We start from the raw sequence: 24007 nt of genomic DNA on the forward strand, positions 1-24007 counted from the left end.
CTAGTTACAATTGTAGATGCACACAATATGCACAATGTGGATCCTCCCAGTAGCCAAGCCCCATAGTCTTGCCAAGACTATGGGCACACAAGGAGGTACCCCAACCAACCCCCAGAGACTGTGGCCTTGCCAGCAGCTGACTGGGACTCCCCTGGTCCCTCCACAGCCAGATCCTGCTGTGGTCTTGTTGGAACAGGGTTTCCTTTCCTCTTGAGTCCCTGATTTGGGTTCCCACCTGCTGTTGTCTTTCTGAGCTCCTCTGGGTTTGTGCAGGCGGGCCTTTAACGGGACGTGGTCTCCTGCAATGTGCCTGGGAGTAGCTGGGGCAGGGATTATTTGGGCTCCCCTGCTGTTGCTGGCTGTGCTCCTCTGTGTGCACACGTGAGCTTTATCACAAAACCTAAGACTGTATGTGGAACGTGTAGAAACCTGGCCTATTGGGTCAGGAAAACAATGGCTTTGCATGAGAAACTATATTTTCTTTGCTTCTGTTATGAGGCTTCTGCCTCATTAAGTTAATTAAGAGTAACCTATGTATTCAAGATTCACAAGTATGATGGGAGAGAGGAAGAAAATGGAACTACAAAAAGACCCTCTGTCTCAAGCCTGCCTCAGAGGAGGAGGACAAACAAAGGAATTGCAAACCAACAAAACACCAGGGGTTGAGAAGAGGCAGGAAGGGCAGACATCTGACTGTTTTAATTGCATTATCTCTTTTTTAAGTAACACCATGGACTGTACACAAGAGATAGAAAGCACCACAACCTGGGCTGATCTGCAAAAACAGGAGACCTGCATGAGGACCAAGCCTGTCCATATGCCAGAGCCCATGTGCTGCCCTTGCACACTGCTGACAACAGCCTGCTCTCTGTAGTGACTGACTCCAAGCACGAATAAGACTGTTGTTGCGCATGACACCAAAATGCAGGATTTTAACTTCTCTTCTGAGTGTTTTTCTGGGCTGGTATCAAGTCTGGCTGCGTCAAAGAGCACACTGTTGGAAATACTAACATCCTCATCTGTTCCTATAACCTTTAGTAGCAAACACATTGCAAAAATATTCCTTTAAAAGTCCTTAATGAATCTGTGAGGTGAGACAAACCAAATTTAAAATCTTGCTCATTATCATGTGCAGTCTTTGCTGATAAGATCACAGTGTGGTTCCTCAACCCTGGGTTGCTTGCCTTAGCCCTTTCACTGGGAAATGTTCATTAAGTGAACAGTCACTAATATTTTGAATATTATTGAAATGACACATCTTCACAGAAGAGCCTAAACTGAATTTTAATCTCTGTGGCTTTTGAGAGGGTTAACAGATTGTTGCATGTTTCTTAAATAGCTGCTTTTTGTAGCACTTCTAAGTTAGTTGAGTGGGAAAATGGAGTTGGGAATTGAGGCCAAGAAGATAGGCAAAATGTGCTTAAAACTTAATTTTTTTCTGGTGGGAAAAATTCATCCCAAATAGGACCTGATTTATTTATTTATTTATTTATTGAAGCACACATGGAGTGCTATAAATATTCATGTTTAAAAAATGAGCTGTCATCTCTCATCACAGTTGTGGGCATTCAGCTTTTTAATGACTCCAACCCCAGCAACACCAAGCACTTGAGAAAATCTGGTGTATTCAGTTAGCAATTGGCTTTGAAAAGCATGCCTTGTTTCTCAACCATATTTAACCAGGAACTCCAGTAGCAGAAGAAGAGGGTTTGTTTGTGTCACAGAACTGAATTGCTTTGACTGGCAGGCTTTTAATTGCCCTTCTCCTGTAGCATCCTGCTTCACCAGAAAAGTAATGGAACCTATATAAAACAGCCTACTTCAGTTATGTAGCTCTGATTCGTATTGAATGCAAGTCTCTCTGTGCTTTGATTGAGGCAGGGGTGTTCTGGATTAGAAGGTGGAAGATACAAGATGGGTACCACAAGATAATTTAAGGTGATGGTTTTTCTCCATCTGCCCCCTTTGCTTGCTGTATTTTCTGGTTTATGAAAACAGGTCTTTGCAATTTGTATTTCAGAATTACTTTTGCAGAGTTCATGAATAAATTTTTCTGAAGTCAAATGTCATTTAGTAATCTGCTTGAGACCACTTCATAAACTGCAGTATCTACCAAAACCAAACTTTCTTCCTTCATCCTTACCTATCGTTCGCTATCGTTTGTAGTCTATGCAAGTCTTAATGATGCCTAAAAATATGAATCCTAAATGGTCTGAAGCATGACCCTGTCAAACTTATATTGTCAAGGAGTCAAGCAGAATGGGATTTATCCCTTCCAACTTGTATGAAAAATTTCAAGTAGCAAAACTATTCCCCTTATTAACCTGGCACAAATCTGCTAAACAGTAAGAGGGAAGGCTTGCATGTAACTTGTCTAATTATATTTCTTCATCTAATTTCATATGCAAATTGAGTGACAGGCTTAAGCAGCCTCTTTTTTCCACCTTTAGGGGAAAACAGTACGTTCACGTATAAGTAGAAGACTCTCCCACTTTTTCCTTGTGGGATTATTGCTGGACAGGAGTGAAAATCGATTGAGCATTACATCTCAGGCTCCCTTAGACCGTGAAAGGGCATCTGTTGCCCTCTAGCGTTCCCCCCTGCGCACCTCCTCCTGCGGGTGCGGAGCGGCGCTGACGGGGCTGCAGCAGGGCCTCAGGGGCTGCGAAGGGGACGTGTTCGCTCCGTTCTTCTTCATGCACATCCCGGGTGCGATTGTGTAGCCGGGAACCGAGGATAAAGACAAATTGTGCTGTGCTTGGTGTCAGAAACTGCACGAATGCTGTAACGGGTTTTTGTAAATTTGGGGTCCATGCCTGCAGTTCTGTACAGGTGACTGCAAGCTCCTACGCACAGTTCTTAGGAGTTGGACTCGATGATCCTTGTGGATCCCTTCCAACTCGGGATATTCTGTGATTCTTCTAACAGCCGAGCATGTACAGAAATGCATACCAAAAGCATGTGGGAAAGTTTGCTGAATATATGCCTGATTTAATTTGGCTTCCAGGTGGCACGGAAGCCAAGGTGAGGCAGGCAGCCATTTTGACCTCCCAACTGACTGAAACTTTTCCTGTGACTGGAAAGCTGGGGGTGTTACAAACCTTTTCATTCTGCAGGACAGGCTCAGTTCAAGATGCTCGAACCAAAGCTCCTCAGCATGAAGCTGAGTGATTTCATCTGCATTTTGCTTGGGAAGTAGAAGGACATAGCGAGTAAATGTTTTTGTAACTTCTTACAGGCCAAAATACTAAAATTTCCTGTATGCAGAGAAATCAGAAGAGTTATTGCAGTGGATGTTGAGACTTGGCCCAGCTCACAGCCAAGAATTGAAAATGTGTGAAGTTTTTTAGGGTATTAGCAGAAATCTTATTGAAGTGTGTATCAGGTGTGCTTTTTCCACTCATAGTCAAGCACTCCATTAAGAAATCATGCTCATAATCTCAGAAAATCACTGTAGTATTTATATATGTAATAATTTCTTTTGAAATGAATTGCCATTTAGGGTGATGTGCTGTACTTGCACAATGTCTCATTCAGACAAGAAGGTCTGTGTCCTGTGTTTTCTTCACCCCACTTATCCAATGGTAGCTAGGATAGTTACGAGGGCACCTGTGGTGTGTGTTGCTGACCAAGCTGTATTTATTTGCTGATAGGTATTTCAACCCTAAATGCTCTGTTACCTGGATGCAGATTGAATTGTGTACACTAATCAGAAGACTACTTTTTTTCCTCTTGTAACTGAGGGCGATGGGGAAGGATCATTAACAGGTGTCCAAAGTGGCAGTTTAACACAAGCTGGAGCTTTCAAAGCCGACAAGCACATCAAATTCAGATACCTGTTAGGCTCTGATCAAACTTCACCTAGAAAAAGAAAGCAAAATTACTCAGTCTCATGTCCCTTCTCTCATCTGCTTTTGAGTTATGATATTGATAGATTTTGTCCTCCCAAGCTGCTCTTTCTGTTGGGGAGGTGGCAGGGAGGGAGGGGTCTGTATTAAGCTGTAGCGCTGAGTCCTACCTGTGGGCTAGTTGCTATTCATGGGGTTTAAAACTAGACTTCTGATTTCTCTAAGTGGATGTTAAACTGCCTTCCAAGACTGCAGGATGACAAAGGGTCTCGTGCCTTAGAGCAAATGTGCTCATCAAAGAGAGGTGATGGGAATCTGTGACAGTCAGTCTAGACAGCCCCTGGGCTGCTGCTGTTTCAGTGGCTGCTGGTGAGGAAGCAGCAGTGCTCTTAGCAGTGGTGCTTAGTGGTGACCTCAAGGACACTCAGCAGTAGTTCTTGAGGGGAGCACAGGTCTCAGATAGCTGAGCAGATTTTTTAGCTGGTGTACAGTGACCTTGTAGAAACAGTGGACAGAATGGTAAGTGTGGGGCTGGGCTGTCTTTCCTGACCATTAAGGTTATTCTCTGACTGCTCAGAGGATCTTTATCAGTGCTGCTATAGCTTGTAAGTTTGGTTTTACACAGCCCATAACAGACCTGAAATGGTGGTGCAGGGCTCTTATGTGCTAACAGATCTGGAGTTCAGGGTGCAAGGCTGGATTATGTCAGATCTGGACTTAGTTTATAATTTCAGAGCAATGTGCATATAGCCCTCTTGGTAAACTGGAAATTAGAGGGGACAGACTTGCAGATCCCGATGCAAGCAGAACTTCAGATTTAGAAGCTAAAATGGACCTTTCCTTAAACGTAACAGATATTCCCTCCTGAACACTTCATGCTACATTGGAAGACCTTTACTTTTTAGCTCTTTCAATAATTTATGGATCAGATGAATAACTGAACTGTGTCTCTGTCCAACGCTGCGTGTAGGCTAAAGCCACCAGATTCATTCCCCACTGTAGCAGACAATCAAACTTCTAATATAGAAAGATTTGGATAAAGGTTGAGGAAGATCCTGGTAGCAGAAACATAGGATTATTCTTTATTTTGAATGTATTTTCATGAGTAAACCTCTTCAAAGAAACGATTGCCCCCTTCAGAGAGGTGTATACACCACAGCCTTAATTGCAAAATAGTCCCCGAAGTGGCTTCAGTTACTCACTGACTACAGCAGATTAATGCTCAGCATGTGCTCAAAACAGATAACTTGTAAAACATCGAGAGCTAAAGCTTTCACTTCTAATGAATCTATTTTCTTTGTGGGTGGAGGCACAAGACCAATATGATGCTTGTAGATCAAGGAAAATCTTGATAATCCTATAATGTGTTATATATCTGTCAATATCCCTGATTTCAGTACTGGAGAATGAATCCCTGAACCAAACCCATAAATGCCTACAGACATCATTGCAGGAAGCAGAAGCTTGAGGGCGTGCAAGAGGTCCCAGCTTGTAGTGAACTCGGTGGTGCAGGAGTGTGCCACTGTATTGGCTCTGTCTTGAACATGCATCATGATCACATGATCATTGCAGAAATATCTTGGTGCTGTTTGCCAGTGAGAAGGCTTGTCAATAGCATAACACCCTGATACAGGTATCTCAAACTATTTTGTGACTTTAGTATGACCAGGGAATCTATACCTGTTCTGTGTTACAGTACATAGAAAGCACATAATTGAAAAATGAGGCTTCATAGCACTGGCTTATTTGCATAGTTAGTGATAGCTGTAATTATAAAGCTTTCTAGATTTCAGGAAGAAACATTTCTCTTGTGACAGTTTCACCATTTACTTGAAGTAGTGCTGGGCCAGTAAATCTTTTTTTCTTTAAAGTTGCCTTTTTTTTTTTTTAAACATAATCGTATGAAAGAAGATGTGAACCATTGTACTTCACAGTAAGGTTAGTAGTGTTTGCAGTGCTTATGTGACTTTTTATAGTGATTCATGTATTTGGTTTATAGAAATTAATGGTTCTAACACAATCATAAGTAAATGTGGAGCGCTTCCTTCAGTACCTGAACGTGTCTTATGATGAAAAGCATTCAAATAAGAGAGGCCATTGTAGCCAGTGTGTAGAGTCCCCCTCTCTTAAGGGAAGCTTCAGAGTTAGAGAAGGAAAAAAAAAAGTTAACACAGAATAATGTATTGGTAAGCAATTATGCTTACTCTTCCATCACAAGGGTTAGGGAAACCTTGTAAAGTATTCTGGAGCTGTTGGCTTAAAGGTTCACGACTAATCAAATCTGTTGCTAGAGATGGCCTTACTAACAGCTCAAACACTCTTTATTATTTTAAACATCTCTTCTTTGACGAAGCAACATAGCTTCTATGACAAAGTGACGCGCTTGGTGGATGAGGGGAAGGCTGTGGATGTGGTTTACCTTGACCTCAGTAAGGCTTTTGACACCGTTCCCCACAACATTCTCCTCAAGAAACTGGCTGCTCGGGGCTTGGACTGGCGTACGCTTCGCTGGGTTAGAAACTGGCTGGATGGACGGGCCCAGAGAGTTGTGGTGAATGGAGTCAAATCTGGTTGGAGGCCGGTCACTAGTGGTGTCCCCCAGGGCTCGGTACTGGGGCCGGTCCTCTTTAATATCTTTATCGATGATCTGGATGAGGGCGTCCAGTGCACCCTCAGTAAGTTTGCAGATGACACCAAGCTAAGCGCGTGTGTCGATCTGCTCGAGGGCAGGAAGGCTCTGCAGGAGGATCTGGATAGGCTGGAGCGATGGGCTGAGGTCAACTGTATGAAGTTCAACAAGGCCAAGTGCCGGGTCCTGCACCTGGGGCATAACAACCCCAAGCAGCGCTACAGGCTGGGAGATGAGTGGCTGGAAAGCTGCCTGGCCGAGAAGGACCTGGGAGTATTGGTTGATAGTCGGCTGAATATGAGCCAGCAGTGTGCCCAGGTGGCCAAGAAGGCCAACAGCATCCTGGCCTGTATAAGAAACAGTGTGGCCAGCAGGTCTAGGGAAGTGATTGTGCCCCTGTACTCGGCTCTGGTGAGGCCGCACCTCGAGTACTGTGTTCAGTTTTGGGCCCCTCGCTACAGGAAGGACATGGACGTGCTCGAGCGAGTCCAGAGAAGGGCGACCAAGCTGGTGAGGGGTCTGGAGAACAAGTCTTACGAGGAGCGGCTGAGGGAGCTGGGCTTGTTCAGCCTGGAGAAGAGGAGGCTCAGGGGCGACCTCATCGCTCTCTACAGTTACCTTAAAGGAGGCTGTAAAGAGGTGGGGGTTGGTCTGTTCTCCTACGTGCCTGGTGACAGGACGAGGGGGAATGGGCGAAAGTTGCGACAGGGGAGTTTTAGGTTGGATGTTAGGAAGTACTTCTTTACCGAAAGGGTTATTAAGCATTGGAACGGGCTGCCCAGGGAGGTGGTGGAGTCACCATCCCTGGAGGTCTTTAAAAGACGTTTAGATGTAGAGCTTAGCGATATGGTTTAGTGGAGTACTTAGTGTTAGGTCGGAGGTTGGACTCGATGATCTTGAGGTCTCTTCCAACCTAGAAATCTGTGATACTGTGATACTATTTTGGTGTGAATAATTCAGAGAATAAAAGGAAACCCAAAGAATAGGACCAAAAGTCTCTAAATGGCACAGGTGTGTGTTTACAAATTGCAGTATTGCCAAAATATTAATTCTGAAAGATAATTGTTAGCTGTCTACTTATCTGAACACTGGTTACACTCCCATCTGATCCTCCTACAACAGTGAAAGGACAGTGTTGAACACACGTGATAAACGAGTAGGGAATTGAAGCAATGACACACATGCCTCCAGTTATTCCTTAGGCAGCAATCTGCAAAAGAAGAATATCTTATATATATTATATATATATAATATATATATTATTATTTATATATTATTATTATATTATATTTTATATATATATCACATTAATTTCAATGCTCTTTTTAACTTCAAATTTTAACTTCAAATTATTCTTATTTTAACTTTTCTGCTAAGGATTTAGCTCATCTTGGAAAATCTCATTGTTCCAGAGCTGTAGATTTATTTATTTATTTATTTTTGTCACAGATGGTCTGTTGTTCTGCATAAACAAAAGATAAGTACTTCCTACATGATTCCTTAGAAATGTATGTTCATACCTAATCTAGTACCATTAGCAGTCTTTTGTATGCAATTACATTAAATGAAATGTTGCATTTCATTTGCAGCTGAAGATTCAAGTCAGACTAGCTTTTCTGTCTTAAAATTACAGTGTATTTTAACAAACCTTTTATATGCTATCCTGAGAGTAATTAGGGCATCAGCTAATACATCAAATAAAGGAGGGAAAAAAGAGTTTACCTTCTACTTAGACCCTATTGGAGTATTGTTTTTTAGGTGAAGAAACGCTAAAAATGAAAACCAACCATGGCTTTTTCCAAGGTCTGATTTTGTTTTATTTTTTTTGGTCATGCCCTGCCATCTGTAGAGTTAGTGAGTCAACTAAGAAAAAGCTCTTTAAAGTACACCAGAAAACTTCTGGCCAGGAAAATGTAAGTAGACTTTTGACTAACAAAAATACTGAATACTCAGTCTGTGCGATGCATCCTTGCAGTGACTGGTTCATCATAGTCCAGTAGGGCTTTCATTGATAATGACTATTCATGGGCAAACATTAAGAGACTATTTATAGTTGTCCAAATATGACATGTAGTTCAGTTCTAGTCCCAACTCTTCTGAAATCATCTTTGTTGAAGACAGGTATGGGTGTCAAAGTTCTTTTGGCGTATAGTCAAATGTAAAAGGTAGCTCACACCATTGCAAGAGTTAAGAATTGTAAACTTTGTGTGTGTATGGAATCTGGTGAGTGTTTAATGTTAATAAAAATGGTCTGACTACTGCCTATAGATCAAGATGCCTTTTTGGGGGTAGGAAGGGCTATTTTCAAAGCAGTTCATTTTCTCACAAAGAACGCGATCATACAAGCGACTACTAAGTGTGTGCTGCCATTCACCTTTCAGGTGGCATTGTAGTTTTGGGCCTGGCACATTGACTAAACAAAATGATGCATAGAGGGGAAATCAACCATGTAGGTATAGCTATGAAATCTTGCATGGACTGAATTTGAATTATTTTTACTTTTCTCAAAGGCAGTATCTTTTCTAACAGATGTTTGAAATGTTATTTTAGACTTGTTGGAGACATACTGGCTACCTGCCAATTCACTGAGAAGCTATAGCTGTCCATTCAGTCTGCTCCCTAAGTGCATATAGAAAAAGCTTTGCTTGGGTGGGAAGATAGCGTTGATGAACTGTAACAGTTTATATTCAGGCATTCTTGTGTTAACATCCAAGAGTAACTGTCGGAACATCTTTTACAGAAAAAGTATGTCTAGATACAAGCTCTAAAAACTAAGCTTTTTTTTTTAAAAAAAAATTTTGACTTTCATTGTTGTTAGAGACTTATTTCAGAAATGGTTGGGAGAACAATTTGAGAAGAACTGTAGAATTTCTAAAACTAAAAATGCTTTGTGTTTTTTAAATAGAAACTTAGCCATCTGAATCTTCTCTTTGCATTTTGTTCTGCAATGGTGTAGTGTCTGAAGATACAGCAAAAAGGCTGTTGGTTTAAACATAGAAATGACAAGATCATCGTGCCATATTGATTTACCTTAGTTTCTTATGTAACTTTTCATGTAGTTGCACAGGAGCCACTTCTGAAACCTACAGAGCTTATTTAGTGACAGTGAGTCAGTAATTGTGACGCTACTTAGTGTAGTACTGTTGTTGTTCAGCAATGCATTGTGTTGAAACAATGAGGCTTTAATTTTAGATAGTAATACTTCTAATGCCAGGCTCAGTATAAACTGAACTGAAAACTTGAAGTTTTTTGAATAAATGATAGGTGGTGCCAAATAAATCAGTTCTCCAAGACATGATATCTATACTCTTCTTCCTATATAAAGTCATAACCCTTTTCTTCTCTACAGATACAAAAATCTGACTTTTTTTTTTTTTTTTTCAGAAATGCACCCCAGCAGGTACACTGAGTACTGAGCCACCACAAGTATAAGCAGTGTTCATACAAAAGTGTGAGCGCTCTCAACAGACAGCTGTGAAAGTAAATGGGAGCTGTGTGAAAGCATTTGAGAGGGAGCAGGAACAAAGCAAGCACTGGGCAGAGGAGCTACAGGTAGGAAGTAAACACAGTATAGTGTTCCTGTGTATAGGAGGAGAAATGCCTGGCTCTCATCAAGATTCTTGTTCTCACAAATAAGTGCTATTACCAATGTGAGTAAGCTAAAAAGACCTATTTCTTTTCCAGTCTTTACTGCAACAGCCTGAAGCATGGTTTAAGCGGAATAATTTTATGGTTTCTCTGGAACACATTATAGTCTGGATATAAATTCAGTACTGGCTGAGTTACCTTAAAGGGGAAAATGGTGTCCAGTAGGACAGGTTGTGAACTGACGAATGACATCACCCTGAGCAATTAGACTAGCTGCACAGCTGTGCTGATGTCATGCGGCTGACTGCTTTTAAGTTTATGGCTATGATATTACAGTTAGTGTAACGATAACAAGAGAGACCACAGGAGGTGGCTATAGGTTTTTCAGATGAAAATATGAGAAAAGACAGTCAGGTATAGATGCTTATTACAGCACTAGCGGCTTGAGCTTTCTAAGGAGCATGGTGATAATTCCCTTCCCTTCTATCTGATGTTTCTTGTGAAAATTTGCCACTATTTTGATAGTAAGAATTATGAGCACCTGCCCTTCTTGAAAGCACTGAAGTACCTAAGGTCTAGCTCCTGGCATACGGCTGAGTTGCTTTCTTATACAGAGGCTGACAGAGGGCAAGTAATGCAGTGAAAGAGCTGAGCGGGTGTGCTCATTACCTTGCCTGATTTATGGAGCTGGGCATCTTACGCTATGAAGAGGGAAGGCTGGGCTGTTGTGCACACAGTTCGGCTGGAGCAGTTATTGAACCGAGGCCGAAGTGACACGAATGAGACCTGTTAGGACCATCGCTCACGTGAGCACATACTTCACCAGAACAAGTCCTGTTTTCATCAGGTTATGAATTCAGGAAGAGCCATGCTGTAGGTTATTACTTGGAATATAACCTGTTGCAGAAGTGTGGAGGTTTAATTTCGCATACTAGGTGTCACCTGAATGTTAATAAAACTGCTGTCTGCATTCCTCATATTCAGTGTTTCCTGCAACAGTTTAGCACTGGCGGCTGAGTTCTGCCTCTTGGCTCCTCAGTGAATGCGTCAATGTAGGAACCTCCTGAGAGCAAGGGAGAAACTCTTCACTCAGTTTTTGAGACAAGGATGTGTCCAGTGGGTCACTTTACAGAGGGTCTTTTTAATGTAAGGATTCATTTTTTCTTTTTAGGGGCTAATTAGTCAACTTTTGGACTGGGGCTTTTGTACAGCGCTCCAGCTTTTCTGGAGACAAATTTAAAGAAATAACTGAATGCAGAAATAACAATGTTATTGGTAATATTCTCCCCAAATGAAGATGTCTTGACATGCTAAATAAGCTCCTTGCCCTGCCTTTCTTTCCACAAAGAAATAAACTGTCAATAACTTTAACCATGTCTGAGATGTTTTGAGAAGGCAGAGGGAACCTCTCTGCTACGTGAGAGAGCACGTCGCTTGCTGATTACAGCAAGCGCTGAGTGGGACCATCCGGTGTGAACTGTATATGCTTCATGAGCTAATGACTGCACGTGTTGTCTCAAGTACAGAAACTGCAGGAGCAACTCTGGGAAAGTCGATTGCCTCCAGTCCCTCTTTACATGGGAAATTTGGACTATTTTGGCAGGAGGGAGGGTGAAACTGATTTCCATGGGAAAACCTAAAGAAAAAAAAACCACAGGTTTTCAATGGGAAAAACTAAAGAAAAAACATTTCTATTTTTTCCCCATATATTGGCCACATTATAATAGGGTTTCCTTAAGAAGGGGATAAATCATAAATCCAGCGTTATCATGGGACAGTATCACATCTAGTTTTACCTTATAGGAACATCAAGAGTTTCAGGACCATCCTCTGAAGACATTTGTTGGTAGAGCTTTTTGACTTGATGTGGTGTTAGCTCCTAATTCCCATGGGTTTCTGAGGGCTGGAAGCCCTGAGAGTTGGTGATATCCTCAGATGGTTACAGTAGCCCCAGAGGAGTTCTGCTGAGCAGAGCTGACCCATGCAGTCAAGAAGCCTTTCCTCAGCACCTCAGAAGAAGAGGGAGATGACTTTTGGAGCCATTTTCTGTGGTTTACTTGAGAACCATTTAAGCTGTGCCGAATTACAGTTGTGTTTGGAAGGGGAGCTGCCTCTTCCGATCATTGCTAACGGAAAGTAATGCTGCAGCTGGTGGTGCTGGGTGAGGAAAACCTGGGCAGAGTTGACTAGCCAGCCAGGCTATCATTTCTGTGCTAGTGTTTGGTGTGGTTTTTTGTTTTTTTTTTTTTTTTTTAAGAATCTCATGTTCTCCCAGCCCTATAAAAAGAGCTTAAATGTTGCAAGATGATGTTGCGTAAAGTAGTATTCCAGCAAGGGAACAGCTGATGCACTAACAGAACTCTGCGCTCATCCTGGCTCGTGGGAGAAACTATTACAAAGGTTATTAATAATAATAATAAAATAGAAACATCATTAATGCAAGTTTGGCAACATGTGCCAGTGGTGCTGGGAAATCTGGCTGGTTTGAGAGAGCAGCCAGCTGCTGATGTCTCCTCCTGTATTTATTTCAGAACTCTGGTTCATGATGTAAAGCATTGGTTCACAGTGAAGATCCAAAGGTAGGTTGGAAAGAGTCTGAAGCAAGATATGAATCGTGATCTTTAAAAGTGATGGCAGTGGCAGGGTTTAAACCACTGGCAGTGTTGGTAGTTGCGTTGCAGAGATGGATGCAATGGGCAATTTGCAACAGCGAAGCATCTTCTGTGACACTGAGCGATGCTCGACTTGGCTCTTGGCATCACAGAGCTGAACTGAAACTGCTGATTTTTATGATGAATGTGGAAACAGATGGCTAGGCAAAAAAAACAACACTGAAGCTTGCAGTCGCTGGTTACACAAGATGCACATACCTAGTGTGTGTGTGCTCCTAATGAAAGCTGCAAAGGGATTGGTATATCTTTGGTCCTTTCTGCAACCTCTTGTGTATGCAGATTGTGTGACAGGATAAGTTAACTATACTTGCTGTTTTGGTATGGTGTTGAGGAGGTAAAAGATTTTTATTTTCAACAAAGGTAAAAAGATCAAAAGGAAAACCCTTCTAGAGACAGCCAAAGCTTTAGAAACCTTGTGAACACTGCAGGTTATACTTAAAACAAAACAAAAAACAACAAAGCCTGTAACATTAGATAAACTGCTGACAGTAAAATTCTGTTGTCTGATTAAGTGGTAATAACACTGGAATAGGTGATAGGAGTGATTAGTTAGTATTTTTTGCTGTGATTATTAACATGCATAGTCTATTAAAACTGGAAACAATGAGACTATGAAGTATACTGCTTAGAAATCTCTCTTGTCTAAGGTTTGCCAGGATGCGGCAAGTAGAATCATACAGTAATTTATTTCTCTGAAACAAAGGACAAAAGTTCATGATCTTGGCCTACAAGGTAACCCTATGTCTGAAATTTTCCATATGTGTAGATGTTTCATCTGCCAGGCTCAAAGCAGATGTTTGGAAAAGAAGTGTGCTAGCTGTTCCTGTGGCTGATTCGTTAAGTTGATTGCAGCTAGTTTGCGATCTGAAAGGTTAGTCTTAGGGAGGTAAAGTTAAAAAGCTAATTGCAACTGAATTGATGGCCTTCGAGTTTATAAGATAAACTAATGAATATTGGACACTGATATTCCCTGTAAATTTCAGAAATTAAAGAGGTGATGAAAACTCTTTCCATATATTCATAAATATTTATTTTTGCAGTATTGAAAGGTATTTTTTGCCTGGGAACTTTCATGCATGAAGAATACAGTTATCTTTGGGATATTTTGGAATAAAAAAAAATGCCTCTGGCATTAAGATGTATGCAAATACAAAACTATTGAGGAAGAAAACTCTTGAGGAAAAAAAAATTTATACTGTAGGGAGTATTGTGCAAAAAGGGGATACAGGTCTGAATCCCAGTTGTCAGCTGTTTAATGAAAAGAATGGTTCTTGGAGAAGGCTTGTAGGTATTACTTTAATTCTTACTATACTCAGCCTTATTTCGTCTGCCTTGACAGCGTGAAAATATTTTAAAAACCAAAGTTGCTATAAGTGCCTTCTCTTCTCCATGCTAAAAAGTCCCAGTTCTTTCATCTTCTCTTCATGTGTCAGATGCTCCAGTCCCTTAATCAACCATGTCACCCTTTATCAGGCTTATTCCATTATATCCATGTTTCTTGAAGGGGGGAGCCCAGACTTCAGCACTCTAGAAATAACCTTTAACCAGTGCTGAGCAGAGGGGAAGGACCTGTCTCCCAAACCCATCGGCAACACTTGTCCTAATGTAGCCAGGATAATGCAGCCCACTTGCAGCTTTCTTCTGGTGCTGGTGCATTGCACGGGTTTAGCTGGCTTGGCTGCTTTCTTGAACAGAAACCTCAGTCCCTTGTTGGCTATGAGGACACTGGTTCTGTTCTGTAATTGCAGATCTTGAGGTGCAGCAGAAACATTCCTCACGGTGCCAGAAGTCACAAACTAACTTCCACCCTTTACCATCCTGGGAGTGTCTGCTTCCCACCCTGGCAGGCACAGGCTCTGCTTAACCCTTCCTCAAGAAAGTTGTTTGTTTGGACATTTGGAGCTGCAATCTTGGAGAAGATCCGGTTAATTTCTCATCATCTCTGATGCTGTGCAGTCTGCTGACCTCCTCCTGCAGCTCCTTTGCTTGGTGGAGCAGCTCCTCAATGACCGCACATCTCCTATGGGCTGGAAGGTGATCTCCCATGGCTTCCTCCTCAGCAAGAGGCTCCAGGCACCTCCAGCAGCCCCAGACCTGCAGCACTGCCTCCAGCACTGAATAACTAGGGTTATTCAGCAGAAACTTGCTTTTCAGGTACATGTTAGTACTTTATGCTTGGACGCTTGACTTACTGCAAAAAAATACCACTTCAGAGTGCCAAAATCTGCCTATGCATCCAGCAGGAAAGAAGTCGAAGAAAAAACTTGCTGGGGAGAATATGGCAACATTTGTGGGCCTGGAGTGCAGTGAACCTAAAAAACAATGGGAGGATGATTAACAGACAAGCTGCTAGCTATTGCATAGATCATCCTCTGGGTAATGCAAATGGTTTTCTGGTATTACCAACTGGATATTGGTGCACTGTGCAGGCTACAATAGAGTCCTTGAGTTCAGCTGTTTCCGTGGGGATTTAGAGATATTTGTATAAATGCACACAATTACCAGTTCAGAGTTTACCTGCAGCAGGAGTGATTCTAGAGATGGCAACCTTCTACATGCCAAATGCAGGAATAAATTTCTATTCTATTTTAGCATGCTCTGTACCCACTCAACTACTCTTCTCCATTCCACTTTTGCTCTTATACACTGCCATAAGCCAGTGATTTCAGCTTTATAACTACTGGATATTAAGGACAGTTGTTTTTGCATTGGCTAGCAATATATAAGTATTGCACAGTTGTTTTTTAGCCAAACCACCTGTAAGGAAGCCCAAATTGCAGGTAATGTTCAGTCGGTCAACCAGTTCAAGGTTGTAAGTTCTGTCTGATGGGGAAGGTAAATCTTAGCAGAAAAGCTATATACCTATGTTACATAAAAGGCTTTCTGAGTATTATTATTTTAGATGTCTTCTCTTTTATGCCTGTGGAATAGAGTAGTTCAGTTGGAAGGGACCCTCAAAGATCATCTAGCCCAACTGCCTGACGTCTTCAGGGCTGACCAAAAGTTAAAACACGTTATTGAGGGCATTGTCCAAATGCCTCTTTAACGCTGGATGGCATGGGGCATCAACCACCTCACCAGGAAGCATATATTCCAGTGTTTGACCACCCTTATAGTAAAGACATTTTCCTCAACTCCAGCCTGACCCTTCCCTCGCGCAGCTTTGTGCTGATCCTACCCATCCTGCCATCAGTGACCATGAGCAGAGACCAGCACCTCTCTCTGTGCTTCCCCTCTTCAGGGAGTTGCAGAGAGCCGTGGGATCATCTCTCAGCCTCCTCTTCTCCAGACTGGACAACCCAAGTGTCCTCAGCCTCTCCTCACAGGACATGCCTTCCAGCCCTTTTATGAACTCTTTTTTTCCCTCCTCTGGATGCTTCCAAGGACCTTAACACCCTTTTTATATTGTGGAGCCCAGAATTGCATGCTTCGTTCAAGGTGAGGCTGCACCAATGCTAAATACAGCAGGAGAATCACTTCTTTAGACCAGCTGGCTGTGCTGTGTTTAATACAGCCCAAATGTAGCGAGGAAAGGAACTCCATGGATCTATTGCAGTTGTCTGCTGTTGTGGAATATGTATGGTGTGTTGTTCAGGCCAGAGAACATAAAAGATCCTTTTATGCGTAGAACAGGAAACTACTTTTCTATAGCAGTATTGTGGCTGGAAGAAGTGTGAGCTTAGCACAACAGCCGGGTCTTTCAGAAGAATCTAAGATGTCCTAGATCTGAGAGGTAGTTACAGCATTATTGTATGAGGATAAATGTCCTGTGTCAGTACACTGCTAATACATTGCTATGTTAGGATAATTCAATGTGGAAAGGACATTAGGAGCTCATCTAGTCTAGCCTCCTACTCTATGGGGAATGAGGCAGGAAATCAAATACCTTAAACATGACCTATTTACTTTCTGTGTATGCATGTTGCGTGCACTTTATATGTGAAAGCAAATTCTTTATCTGTGTACTATCCATGGCAGCTTGATTATAGAAGAGGTTTTATGATGAAGATGAAAAGAGACCTTTCTAACTTGCACGGGCACTTCCATAAAAGAACCCAGAACTTAGGCCATAGGATGGTTTCTCTCCTCTCCTTTGTTATTGGCAACTGGAGTGTCTGTTTGTGGTGCTTTTTTTTGTTTGTTTATTTTTTTATGGTACTTTTATTTTTTATTTAATTGGAAAGCACTCTGGGTTTTAGTTGCTGAAAACAATTTATTGCACCCCTGCTACAAAAATATCTTCAATAAAGGAAAGCTTTAGAAAGGACTGAGAAATTGGCTGAAAAACTTATTTTTAAGTCAAATCCATTTGTGGAAAAAAGTTGAGAAAACTTTATTCCCAGACCAACCTTATTACGTATTCCAAAAGCTTTGTATGTTGAAGGAGGGAAGAAAGTAATTCTAACAAAACATTCTTCTTAGTACTTGCACTTGCATCTTCTCTGGAGTGTTCAATGTACTCATGAATCACAGCTACTTTTTTTTTCCCCTTAACATCTTATTTCTTACTTTTTTTTTTAAAGGAACAGTGCCTTATATATAAAAAAATCTAGACGAAAATCTGCATGTAGAAACTGAATGCAGATAGCATGGGGAGCTGTGCATTTTGTTGTGGTACTTGTGGCAAAATGACAAAATGTACAACCAGGTCAGTAGTTGAAACCAAACCATGCCAAATATTTCCTTTAGGAAAGTTTATTTTAAAGCTCTTTTAACACTTAATTAAGACATCTCAGAAAGCCACGCACTTTCCTAATGTAATTATGAGAAAGCTGTTTAGTTAAATTGCTGATGGTTGTCTAGACATCCTACTGGAATCTCCTGAGGTGGAATTTAATTAAATTAAGGGAATTTCTATGGTTCTAGACAGAAGTATTTGGCTCAACTCTCTTCTTGTTGGAGATGTGGTTTGGAGGAGAACTTACAGTTCCTATAGGTATAGGAGAAGATGTCTGGTTTTGAAATTAGATACCGAATAGAAGAGAGCAATTTGAGTTATAAAGAGTACAACTTTTATTACCACTTCCAGGGATGATCATATTCCTGAAAGGAAGCTAGGGCTGTAGCAGTGTGGCTTGGCAATGACTGAGAACTTCAGAGAAATGTTTACAATTCCCTGTTGCTGTCCATAATTATATCACTGCTTTTTGCCTCAGCAGCATACATGGTTGTTTGATTTTATTTTTTTAGCCCTTCAAATTTATTTTATTTTTTTTTTTTTAGGGCATAAACTGTAATATCTGGTAGAAACAACCTTCCACATCTTATGGTGCTGTTCAGAATGAATTATCCTCTGTAAGTTGCTTACATCTCTGGGACCTCTTAGCAATTAAGTTAGTATTCACATCATCTACTCAATTTATTTCTCCACTATTGGCTTGGCATACAGATTTGAAAGCTGGTTTCTTGGAAGCAGGCGTACTACAGGAGTCTTTACTCCACTTGCACATTATCAAGTGCAAACTATCCTGATTCCACTTGAGCATTCAAAATTCTACCTATCAAGAGTAATTACTGAGATTTTGTGAGGGGATTGTGGGTGGGTCCCTCAACTAAATGGAAAGTTAATGTTGAATGTTTTCTTGATTTGTGTCTTAAACATACAAATATTGGCTCTGCTATTTTTGAGACTAGAAGTGAAATTAAATACTATGTTAAGTATTAGCAGATGCTACAGGGGTGGACAGAATAGGGAAGGAACCTCTTTTGTGGGCAAATGGTGGGATTTAAAACTCTAAATCTGTGTGTACAGGCCATCATCTTGGCAAAGTAGCTGGTTTGCTGATGAAGTTCTTAAAGTCTATCTAGAACATTTTAAACCAGATATAGATGGCCTTATAGGAACAACAAAAAAAAAATCTGAATATCTATCATTTTGAGTAAAGATTCTGAATTATATATATACTTTTTTAGTTTTTTGGGGGGGACTACATTTATTATCTACACATGCAGGCTGTTTCTTTCATTAGTGTGATACTGAGTATGGACAATTGGTTCTTATGCTGATAAAATGATTGAAGTCAGATTGATTTTAACCCAGCAGTCATCCAGCAAAATTGTTTAACCTTTATTAGTATTACATATTTTTAAATTGGTGACTCATCTTTGGAGAAGATATATCTGGTTACCTGACCTCGCTTCCAAAGCAGTAATGTGTGGTTTTTTTGTTTGTTTTTGTTTTTTATGACCTTAATGCTGCTCCTGACACCATTTGCCGGTTCTGAAACACAAAGTGGAATCAGGCCTACAGCTTTGGTCAGGATATGGAGTTGAAACATCCATTTGTGTTTCAGTACGGTATAGATGAGGTCATAAACTCAAATTGTATTGGTATATATTTTAAGTTTTCTGTGTTGTTTTTTGTGTTGTGAGGAAGATAGTTTCCTCCTTTCTTTCAGGACCAAGAGGTACTCTGATGCACAGAGAAATCATGATCTCATACATTGTTATAAAGAAACTTTGCTTATAAAGAAGGATTTATCTTTGAAGTTGTGGAGCAAGAGTTATAGATGCATTGGTGATGGAGGTATGTGGGTGCATATACTGTGATGCCACTGGCAAAAGTAGCATCTCCAGAGAGTATAAAATTTCTTTCTTGTATACTCCAAGATTCTCATTGAGATGTATGGCATCTCTTCCTAGTGAGTATGTTAGAAAGAAACAAGTATTTTCTTTGTTTCAGTATTTATCAGTTAGGTCTCCTGAACCTTTTTGCCTAGAGGTGACATTCAAGGTAGAGAGGTACTATCAGTAAGGGAAGAGGGTTGACAAAGGGTTCTCTTGAGAAATCTTAGTGCATACTAGTCTAAGGGACCCGATGGGGTCACAGAATGACTGAGGTTGGAAGGGACCTCTGGAGGCCATCTGGTCCAACCCCTCTGGTCAAGCAGGGCCGCCTAGTGCAGGTTGTCCAAGACCATGTCCAGGTGGCTTTTGAAGATCTATGAGGAGGGAGACTCCCCAGCCTCTCTGGGAAACCTGTGCCAATGCTTAGTCACCCTCACAGTAAAGAAGTGTTTCCCGCTGTTCAGACAGAACCTCCTGTGTTTCAGTTTAAGTGCCTATTGTCCTCTCACTGGGCAACACTGAAAAGAGCCTGGCTTAGTTGTCTTTACACCCTTCAGATATTTACAAACAATAATGAAGTAACCTGAGTCTCTTCACCAGCCTGAATCCCATCTCTCTGTCTTTCCTCATAGGAGAAATGCTACCGTCCCTTAACCATCTTTGGTCTTTACTTGAGTTCCTCCTCTATGTCCAGGTTTCTTTTGTACAGGGGAGCCCAGAACTGGACACAGTGCTCCACATGTGGCCTCACCAGTGCTGAGCAGAGGAGAAGGATTATCTCCAGCAGGAATAGGGAGGTGATCGTCCCCCTGTACTCCGCTCTGGTGAGTCCGCACCTCAAGTACTGTGTTCAGCTTTGGGCCCCTCACTACAAGAAGGACATTGAGGCCCTGGAGCATGTCCAGAGAAGGGCTATGAGGCTGGTGAAGGGCCTGGAGCACAAGTCCTATGAGGAGCAGCTGAGGGAACTGGGGTTGTTCAGTCTGGAGAAGAGGAGGCTTGGGGGAGACCTTACTGCTGTTTACAGCTACCTGAAAGGAAGTTGTGGGGAGCTGGGGGTCAGCCTCTTCTTGCAGATAACTAGTGATAGGACTAGAGGGAATGGCCTCAAGTTGCGCCAGGGGAGGTTTAGGGTGGAAATTAGGAAAAAAATTTTCTCAGAGTGGTTAGGCATTGGAATGGGTTGCCCAGGGAGCTGGCGGCATCACTGTCCTTGGGGGTGTTCAAGGAAAGGTTCGACGTGTTGCTTAGTGACATGGTTTAGTGGGTGATATTGGCGGTAGGGGGATGGTTGGACCAGATGATCTTGAAGGTCTTTGCCAACCTTAATGATTCTATGACTTCCCTTGCAACTGCTTCCCTGCTGGCAACTCTCCTCCTAACGCAGCCTAGGATGCTGTTGGCCTTTGCTGCAAGGGCACATTGGCTCATGTTGTCCATTAGGACCACCAGATCCTTTTCTGCAAAACTGGATCCAAGAGGTCTGAGAGCTGTTTGGTGTCGCTGCAAGACCGCTTCCATTATCTTTAGAAGCTTGTGGAGATCAGGAGATGCCCTTAATGATGTGTGCAAGACTTCTGTTTCTCCAGTCTTCAGAAAAGGAAAGGACGATCCCAGGAACTACGTGCTAGTCAGTCTCACTTCAGTCCCTGGGAAAACCATGGAACACATCCTCTTGGAAGCCGTTTCTTGTCACTGAAGCACAAGATGATGACTGAGAACACTTGTCTTTGTTTTATTAAGGGTAAATCATTTTGGCAAACCTGACTGTCTCAGAATCCTGGGAACAGGAATCATTCAGCTTGGAGAAGACAGCTTTGGAGGGTGACAGTAGTAGGCTTCCATTTCCTACAATGTGGTTATTGAGAAGATAGAGCTAAGCTCTTTACTGGAATGTGTGGCAGAAGAATAAAGGACAATGTTCTTCAGCTGGAGAAGCTCCAGCTGAATGTAACAAAACAAAATTTCACCCTGAGGACAGCTGAGCAGTAGAATGGGTTGCCCAGACAGGTGTTGGAATCACACTTGAAAGTTTCCAAGAGCCGGCTGGATAAAGGCCTGAGCAACCTGGCCTGGCTTCATATCTTGACCCTCTTTTGAATAGGAGGCTTTATTAGAGACCTCTTGAGGTCCTTTCCCACTTGAATGGTTTTATCATTCTGTAATACAGGACCATGGTGGTAAGTTGATTTGACTCATCAAACAAGTGGATGCTGAATTAAAAAAACAAAGCAACACAAAATTACATGTAAGTATCAGTTTCTGATATGAAAGATGATGTGGCAGTTTGGGGATGTTCAAACTAGAATTATTAACATGGATCCTCTGTGAAAAAAGAGACGCAGAGTTTTATCTGACTCATGTTGGATACTGGCCCTCCAGAACAAAATCCAGACAGGTTTCTGTCTTTAGCTAGTAACTAGATGTTCTAAGTGCTAAATGTAATAATGGGAGTAAGAAATAGATTCTTAGACCAAAGCACTAACATAGTTGCATATGAAAACACAGAACCTGATGCATCTCAGGTGCCACATTCAGATTCTTAATTCTGTTTTGCTTTCCATCTACATCATACTCCTGTTGCTCTTTTCCTGTCTGTGATGTGAGGAGAATCCAGCTGTAGGATTTGGAGTGAGAGGCTATGGAAAGCAACACCTCTTGCCAGCTATCTAAAATGAAGACTTTCTGGTTCCATGCTTCCTTGGTTATCTTGTTGTGAAGCAGAGAGGGAAAAAACCCAGCAGAATCCTCTTGTCAAGGTAATGCAGGAGTCGAAATGGGATCAGAAGTCTTTCAGTTGCTTCCTATCTTTATTCCTACAGAGTTAGTGTAGGTGAATCTGCTTAGTGAGTTGGTGTTGGTAAAGTACACCTGGCTCCTAGCGAATAGGGGTCATAGTGCCAAACAGCTATCCTGCTTCACTTTATTTTTTTTCCCCACTCCCTTTCTGGAATAGAGGAAATTTCCAAGCAAAGGGGATATTTGCAGAATGTTTTGTAGTTTATGCTATACCTTCCTTTCTGAAATATGGTAACAAATGTGTCTAGCAGGTGCAGACATTAAATCAAAAGGTAAAAATGTAAAGAAAAGATCTGGTAACTAGTAAATATATATTTCAGTTTACTTAACACTTGCTCAAATCTCTGACAGCTGGAATGAGAATGCCTTATTAAGTCAAGATGTAGTTTTCATGTCTGTCTCAAAGCTGAGGTTTGTTGTAGAAATTGGACCTACTATTTAGTTTTACTTCAATCTCACTTGCTTTTAAAGGACCTCAGCTTACTACTATAGGTAGGAAAAACAAAGCACTTGAATACATTATTCTGGGGAAGAAAAACAAAACAACTAATAACAGCAAATGGTTAAGTATGTTTAGGCAAGACTTATACCTGATTTAGAAAAACAAACTCCTTTTGTCTTTTTTAATTCTTAAGAGGCACAAATATGATTCCAAGTATACTGTTAGAAAGTTCTTTCACAAAAGATGTGAGAAAAGACTACTAAGAAATAATGCTGACATGTTAATACTCTACAGCGAAGAGGTAATAGCATTGTAAAAAAGAAAACTGTTTCCTTAGAGTAATGATAAAGTGACTTAAAATTTGAAAACCAAAATTGTTGCCATATGACTGCCATCCGTAATTTGTCTTAAGCAGAACTTTAAGTGAGCTATAAACAAGTCTTCACCATTGATTGTACACATACTTGGCAACTCTGTAATTTACATTATATATTACATATTTATATAACTTCTATTATTATCACAACTGAAGTTTACCTTTTATTTTAGAGGACATAAATATTGGTAATGAATATGCATAGTTGTTTTTGTATGTGTGATTGTAATTGCAAGCATATGTATTGCTGAATGTCAGCATAGTTGATAATGCTGTAATATGATTGTTATCTTTCAGTCTGTTTTCATGATGCTAGTTTAGAGGTAGACTAAGAAACCTGCTTACTCAGATATTGAGCAGCTTAGGAATCCAAACAGTTTAATTTTCTATCTTTGTAACTATGATAATATCATAAGACCAACAGATTTTTCCTGGGGGTGGTGAGGAAGCTGATTTATTTTTGTCCTACAGATTGGGGAATTATGTCTACTGAAGCTTTCCCTCTGAGAAGGGTGGCCAGTGCGTGCAAATATTGTCCCAGGATGAAACAGGAAATTCAAGCTGCTGCTTTTCAGGACACAGGCTTAGATAATAAGCAAAAACTCAAGTGGATAACAGCAACGTTTAAGGTGGAGTCAGGTTTAATGGCTTTCCTCATTTTTCATCTGGGGTGACTAGAGAGAGGCAAACCTCATGAAAGCAGAATTAAGATGCCTTTCAAGTATCTTCCACTGTGCTCAGTAAAACTGAGATTTCTGATATCCAGTAAAACCTAACGCATGTCTACTGACGTCTGCATCGGTGTTTTCCTGAAATAAAATTGCTGTCCCCGTTTTTTTTTTTTATTGTTATTATCACTGAAATACTACGTTTGAAATTTAAGTGGCAGAGCTGCCAAATTTTATAGTGTCTACAGGCTACCACAAGATGGCAGTGTTATTTCTGTTCTTAGTGAGACAGAAGCTGATTTTAGCTGTCAGCCTTGTATTAAAGGGAAAAGCTAATGGAGATGACTTCCTTCTTGGCAAAGACAGGCATGTGTTAGGCTCACATCTCTTATTAGATCAATTAAATTTTAAATAAGTA

General features: G+C 41.1%; 1 protein-coding gene across 3 annotated transcripts in view; it reads left to right on the forward strand.

The window, feature by feature from the left end:
• The window catches only part of LOC308190442 (uncharacterized protein), a 117110-nt gene that overhangs the window by 22939 nt on the left and 70164 nt on the right, over positions 1-24007 (forward strand). Inside the window, exon 1 of one of the 3 annotated variants that reach the window (XR_013947193.1) lies at positions 21201-21552. The exons of the other annotated variants lie outside the window; for them this stretch is intronic. The gene's annotated coding sequence lies outside the window, so the exon portion shown is untranslated. Of the gene's footprint in view, positions 1-21200; positions 21553-24007 lie in introns of those variants that run through there. 3 annotated transcript variants of the gene reach the window in all.

This window comes from Anser brachyrhynchus (assembly GCF_964034855.1).
Source record: "Anser brachyrhynchus genome assembly, chromosome: 2".
Lineage (NCBI taxonomy): Eukaryota > Metazoa > Chordata > Aves > Anseriformes > Anatidae > Anser > Anser brachyrhynchus.